This window comes from Heteronotia binoei, chromosome 19 (genome assembly GCF_032191835.1).
Source record: "Heteronotia binoei isolate CCM8104 ecotype False Entrance Well chromosome 19, APGP_CSIRO_Hbin_v1, whole genome shotgun sequence".
In the NCBI taxonomy this organism is placed as follows: Eukaryota; Metazoa; Chordata; class Lepidosauria; order Squamata; family Gekkonidae; genus Heteronotia; species Heteronotia binoei.
Window position 1 is genome coordinate 6,932,601 of NC_083241.1, and position 6,000 is coordinate 6,938,600.

Here is a 6,000-nt window from a genome sequence, read left to right on the forward strand (position 1 = left end):
AGAGAGCTCTGGCTGACCCAAGGCCATTCCAGCAGCTGCAAGTGGAGGAGTGGGGAATCAAACCCGATTCTCCCAGATAAGAGAGCTCCGGCTGACCCAAGGCCATTCCAGCAGCTGCAAGTGGAGGAGTGGGGAATCAAACCCGGTTCTCCCAGATAAGAGTCCACACACTTAACCGCTACACCAAACTGGCTTTCCTTTAAAGACAAAAGACTTCTTCAAGCCAGCTGACGGGGCAGTGGGGGCTTTGAGAGCCACACACAATGTGTGAAAGAGCCACATGTGGTTCCTGAGCTGCAGTTTGGCCACCCGCGGTCTGGTAGGATCAGCAGGGATGCACTCCTTCTGTCCTATTTCTAGCTAAGGCCGTCTGACAGGACAACCGAGGACTTTTCTGTTGTGATACTGGGCCTGAGGCTCTGATAGCCAGCCTCCAGGGGGGAAATCTAACCCGACTAAAGCACTGTATATAACCAGGTTGAAAAACTCTTATATTTGTATCAAAACACTTAGGGTGACGTTGGCTCAGTGGTAGAGCATCTGCTTGGTAAGCAGAAGGTCCCAGGTTCAATCCCCGGCATCTCCAAAAAAGGGTGCAGGCAAAGAGGTGTGAAAAACCTCAGCTGGAGACCCTGGAGAGCCATAAATGGGGCTGTGGCTCAGTGGTAGAGCATCTGCTTGGGAAGCAGAAGGTCCCAGGTTCAATCCCCGGCATCTCCAAAAAAAGGTCCAGGCAAAGAGGTGTGAAAAACCTCAGCTGGAGACCCTGGAGAGCCATAAATGGGGCTGTGGCTCAGTGGTAGAGCATCTGCTTGGGAAGCAGAAGGTCCCAGGTTCAATCCCTGGCATCTCCAAAAAAAGGGTGCAGGCAAAGAGGTGTGAAAAACCTCAGCTGGAGACCCTGGAGAGCCATAAATGGGGCTGTGGCTCAGTGGTAGAGCATCTGCTTGGGAAGCAGAAGGTCCCAGGTTCAATCCCTGGCATCTCCAAAAAAGGGTGCAGGCAAAGAGGTGTGAAAAACCTCAGCTGGAGACCCTGGAGAGCCATAAATGGGGCTGTGGCTCAGTGGTAGAGCATCTGCTTGGGAAGCAGAAGGTCCCAGGTTCAATCCCTGGCATCTCCAAAAAAAGGGTGCAGGCAAAGAGGTGTGAAAAACCTCAGCTGGAGACCCTGGAGAGCCATAAATGGGGCTGTGGCTCAGTGGTAGAGCATCTGCTTGGGAAGCAGAAGGTCCCAGGTTCAATCCCTGGCATCTCCAAAAAAGGGTGCAGGCAAAGAGGTGTGAAAAACCTCAGCTGGAGACCCTGGAGAGCCATAAATGGGGCTGTGGCTCAGTGGTAGAGCATCTGCTTGGGAAGCAGAAGGTCCCAGGTTCAATCCCTGGCATCTCCAAAAAAGGGTGCAGGCAAAGAGGTGTGAAAAACCTCAGCTGGAGACCCTGGAGAGCCACTGCCAGTCTGAGAAGACAATACTGACTTTGATGGACCAAAGGTCTGATTCAGTATAAGGCAGCTTCATATGTTCATGTTCAATCCATAAAGAATGCTAGCGCTTCCCAAGACTGAAATGGTCTATTGTTTAAAAGAACAAAATCTGTCTGTGTACTCGAACAGCCAAAGAAAGACTACGGGAGCCAAACACAGTTTACACAATAAAGCTCAAATATACAAGGAACAAAAAAATGCAAAAGTCCAACTCAAGGGCTGCACCAGTCCACATGTAAAGGGAACTGGACCATTGTCTTTCCAGCCTCAGTTCCTCTCCACGTCCTGTGAAGTCCTGCTCACTTTACACATGAATTGGTTGGGCTTTTGTAATTTGTTTTTGTTCCTTGTATATTTGAGCTTTATTGTGTGAAGTGCGTTAGACTCTTGCAGCCTTTCTTGAGCTGCTCAAGTATACACACAGAGTTTGTGCTTTAAATAGCATTTGGCATATACACACACAGTTTGTTCTTTAAACAGAGTTTGGTGTACACATACAGCGTTTGTTCTTTAAACAATGTATCAGTGGGTTCTAGATCCAGGAGGAGGAGGAGAAGAAGAGATTGGATTTATATCCTGCTCTTCATTCTGAATCTCAGAGTCTCGGATTGGTCAGGAAATCCTTTACCTTCGCCCACAACAGACACCCTGTGAGGTGGGTGGGGCTGAGAGAGCTCTCCCAGAAGCTGCCCTTTCAAGGACAACTCCTGTGATAGCTATGGCTGACCCAAGGTCATTCCAGCAGCCGCAAGCAGAGGAGTGGGGAATCAACTTGCTTAATGTAAGAGCCACACAGAATAAATGTCTCATGCTTGAGAGCCTCAAGGAAGGAAGGGAGGAAGGAAAACAGATGGGGGTGGGAAGGAGAGGTAGAAAGAAAGCAACTTTTCAATGCATTATCAAACTGCTGGCTGGTTTGACAAAAGGATTTAAAGAGACAAATGCCTTCTCTAATCTGGCTGACAGAGGGCTAGGGGCTTTGAGAGCCGCACAATATGTGCGAAAGGCTACATGTGGCTCCCGAGCCAGTTTGGCCACCTCTGGTTTGGCGCATACAGTGATGTAACATCTTTTTTTTGTTAAAGGAAACCCTCCAGAAAGTTTGGATGCTAATCCTCTTTGAATTCTTGAAGCCTGCTAATAAAAGCTTGCGTGCATTGCTTTCCCCTCCCCCCGGGGGGGGGGGCTTCCAGAAGTAAATGCCGACAACCTAATAACAGAGGCGACACCGGGCGAGGCAGGCATACAAAAACACACACACCCCGGCAGGCTGCGAAATGCGCATGCCCTGCAGACGAGCGAGGCGTGTCCGGGGAGGGGTGGGGATTTTCAGAGGCTTCTCCCACGCTGGCCGCTGGGGGGCAGCAGCTCTTCTCCTGCAGAGCCCGAAATGCCGCAGTGCACAAGGGTTCCCTTGGCAACCGCCCGGGGATTGACGTCATCGGCAAAGCTGGCGCAAGAAAAGAGATGAAGGCCGGGGGGAGGGGGAGGGGAGGAAAAGGAGAGGGGCTGGATGTATTCATTGGGAGGTGGGAGGAGCCGCAGTGTGTTTTGATGTTAATTATTTTGCTTTAAAATTGGAAAAGCGGCTAAGGTTTGTGGGTTCTCCTGCCCAGCCAAAGTTAAAGCTCTTTCATGCCCCAGAGAGTCATTGGTGTGACCGGATGTCTGATGATTCAGACACTGCATTGCATGGGGATTATTCTCTCGAGTTAGATTCAGGCAGGTAGCCATGTTGGCATCAGAACACGGTTTGGCCAAACTTGATTAACGTTAGAGCCGCGTAGAATAACTCTCAGATGGTTGAGAGCGGCAAGAAAGGAAGGAGGGAGGGAGAGGTGGAAAGAAAGCAACTTTAACTTTAAATTAGGGTTGCCAAGTTCAATGCAAGAACTGTCTGGGGACTTTGGAGGTGGAGCCAGGAGACTTTGGGGATAGGTTGTGACAAGCATCATTGAACTCCAAAGGGAGTTCTGGCCATCACATTTAAAGGGACCGCACACCTTTTAAATGCTTTCCCGCTATTGGAAATAATGAAAAATAGGGGCATCTTTTTGGGGGGCTCATAGAGTTGGACCTCCTGGGCCAGTCTTTTTGAAACTTGGTGGGTGCTTTGAGGAGAGGTGTCGGATCCTATGCTGCAAATTTGGTGCCTCTACCTCAAAAAACAGCCCCTCCATTGCCCCAGATACCTGCTGATCAATTCTCCATTATTCCCTATGGGGATTGTTCTCCATAGGGAATAATGGAGTGCCCAGCAGACATTTCCTCCCCTCCCTCCGCTTTCTGATGACCCTGAAGTGGGGGGAGGGCCTCCAAAAACCGGGGGATCCCCTGCGCCCACCTGGGGATTAGCAACCCAACTTTAAAAGCATTCTCTGGTTAGGGAGAGGTATTTGTGCATTTCCTGCATTGTCAGGGGGGTGGACTAGATGACCCTGGAGGTCCCTTCCAACTCTTATGATTCTATGATTCTCCAAGCCACCAGCTGGTTTTGGCTTGGCAAAGTGATTTAAAGAGACAAATGCCTTCTCCATGCTGGCCGATGGGGGCTTTGAGAGCCACACACTGTGTGTGAAAAAGCCACATGTGGCTCCTGAGCCACAGTTTGGCCACCCTTGTAGTAAAACAACGTTTGGATCCAGGGACACCTTTAAGAACAAAAAGTTTAATTCTGCATATAACAAGGGCGGCCAAACTGTGGCTCTCGAAGCTCCCACCACCCGTTGACTGTCTTGGAAAAGGCATTTCTCTCTTTAAATCACTTATCTGAGCCAAGCCAGCTGGCGGCTTGGAGAATGCATTTAAAGTTGCTTTATTTCCACCTCTCCCTCCCTCCTCCCAGCTATTTGCCTTGCTGCCTTCCTGTCTTGCAGCTCTCAAACATCTGACATTTATTCTGTGTGGCTCTTACGTTAGGCAAGTTTGCTCACCCCTGGTATATAAGTTGTCCTGTGTATGGATGGAATTTTAATGTGTTTTTATTGTTGTACACATGTGACGGAACTTGCCCTAAGCCTGCTCGCGGGATATACATTCCGTAAAATAAATAAATACGCCCAGCAGAATTCAAAGAAATAGGCGTGTGTATAAAAACTTATATATGCACGCCCACGAAAGCTTATACTTTGGGGACTTTGGGGGGTGGAGCCAGGAGATTTTGGGGGTGGAGCCAGGAGACATTAGGGGTGGAGCCAAGATCAAAGCTGTGACAAGCATAACTGAACTCCAATGGGAGTTCTGGCCATCACATTTAAAGGGATGGCACACCTTTTCAATGCCTTCCTTCCATAGGAAATAATGAAGGATAGGGGCACCTTCTTTTGGGGCTCATAGAATTGGACCCCTTGGTCCAATCTTTTTGAAACGTGGGGGGTATTTTGGGGAGAGGCACTAGATGCTGTACTGAAAATTTGGTGCCTCTACCTCAAACAACAGCCCCCCCCCCCGAGCCCTAGATACCTGCAGATCAATTCTCCATGATTTTCTATGGGAATAAATCTTCCTAGGGAATAATAGAGTTCCCAGCAGACATTTCCCTCCCCTCCCCCCACTTTCTGATGACCCTGAAGTGGGGGGAGGGTTTCCAAACCGGGGGATCCCCTGCCCCCACCTGGGGATTGGCAACCCTAGGCACATCTGTGATTGCCCTTCTGAAATGCACGGGGCTCTAAAGTGCTTGACTTTGGCAGGAACGTGATAAATCAATCAGACAAAAAAAAAAAAAATCAGGCCCGTTTCTTGCACAATCCTGTTTGAAGGTTGTTCGCGACCGGTGGGCTTCTGTTTCAATTGCAGAGAGCGCCATTGTGTGGGCGGACGGGTGTGGCTTCAGAAGGCCAGATAAGGACCTGAGTTGCTCTTGGCTTGCTGCTTTTCTGTTATTCATTAACCAGACAATTGTCTCTTTCAAACAAACGGGGGGGGGGGGGACCCTTGTACCTTGCTAGACTCTTTTTCTTCTTCTGGCCAGTGGCTTTTCTCCAACTCCCAACGGCTTATGAGAAGGTGCTCCCCAGCGGAGAGAAATAGTTTTATAGCAACCTTATAAAAAGCTCTGTGGTATGTGACTACTGCAGCAGCTTCATGGGCAAATGGGCTTCCCTCTGCATAATTTGGTTTGCGAGGCCTTGATTTTTTTTTTAAAAAAAGTAATAAAACTGTTTTGGTCTTCGAGGTGCCATTGGCCTCCCCTGCCCACTCTCGAGTTCTCCTACTGCCTGCAGTCAAAGCTGCCCATACCACCTGTGGCCCATTCCCTGATGGTGTCAGTATAGACATTTTTGTTGTTGTTCAGTCACGCAGTCGAGGCCGACTCTTTGCGACCCCCTGGACAAAGTCACGCCAGGCCCGCCTGTCTTCCACCATCTTCCGAAGTCTGCTCAAATTCGTGTTAGTTACATCAGTAACGCTGTCCAGCCGTCTCCTCGTTTGCCGTCCCCTTCTTCTTTTGCCTTCTGTCTTTCCCAGCATCAGGGTCTTCTCCAGGGAGGGCTCCCTTCTCATTTGGGGACCA

The 6,000-nt window shown here is 49.5% G+C and overlaps 5 non-coding genes across 5 annotated transcripts; all 5 read left to right on the forward strand.

Annotated features, from left to right (window-relative positions):
- The first annotated feature begins 782 nt into the window (after positions 1-782).
- TRNAP-GGG (transfer RNA proline (anticodon GGG)) lies at positions 783-854 on the forward strand. The gene has a single exon. It is a non-coding gene; the product is annotated as a tRNA-Pro (tRNA).
- Positions 855-917: 63 nt separating this feature from the next.
- Positions 918-989, forward strand: TRNAP-GGG (transfer RNA proline (anticodon GGG)). The gene has a single exon. It is a non-coding gene; the product is annotated as a tRNA-Pro (tRNA).
- Positions 990-1,051: 62 nt separating this feature from the next.
- Positions 1,052-1,123, forward strand: TRNAP-GGG (transfer RNA proline (anticodon GGG)). The gene has a single exon. It is a non-coding gene; the product is annotated as a tRNA-Pro (tRNA).
- Positions 1,124-1,186: 63 nt separating this feature from the next.
- TRNAP-GGG (transfer RNA proline (anticodon GGG)) lies at positions 1,187-1,258 on the forward strand. Its single transcript has one exon. It is a non-coding gene; the product is annotated as a tRNA-Pro (tRNA).
- Positions 1,259-1,320: 62 nt separating this feature from the next.
- Positions 1,321-1,392, forward strand: TRNAP-GGG (transfer RNA proline (anticodon GGG)). Its single transcript has one exon. It is a non-coding gene; the product is annotated as a tRNA-Pro (tRNA).
- The last annotated feature ends 4,608 nt before the right edge of the window (positions 1,393-6,000 follow it).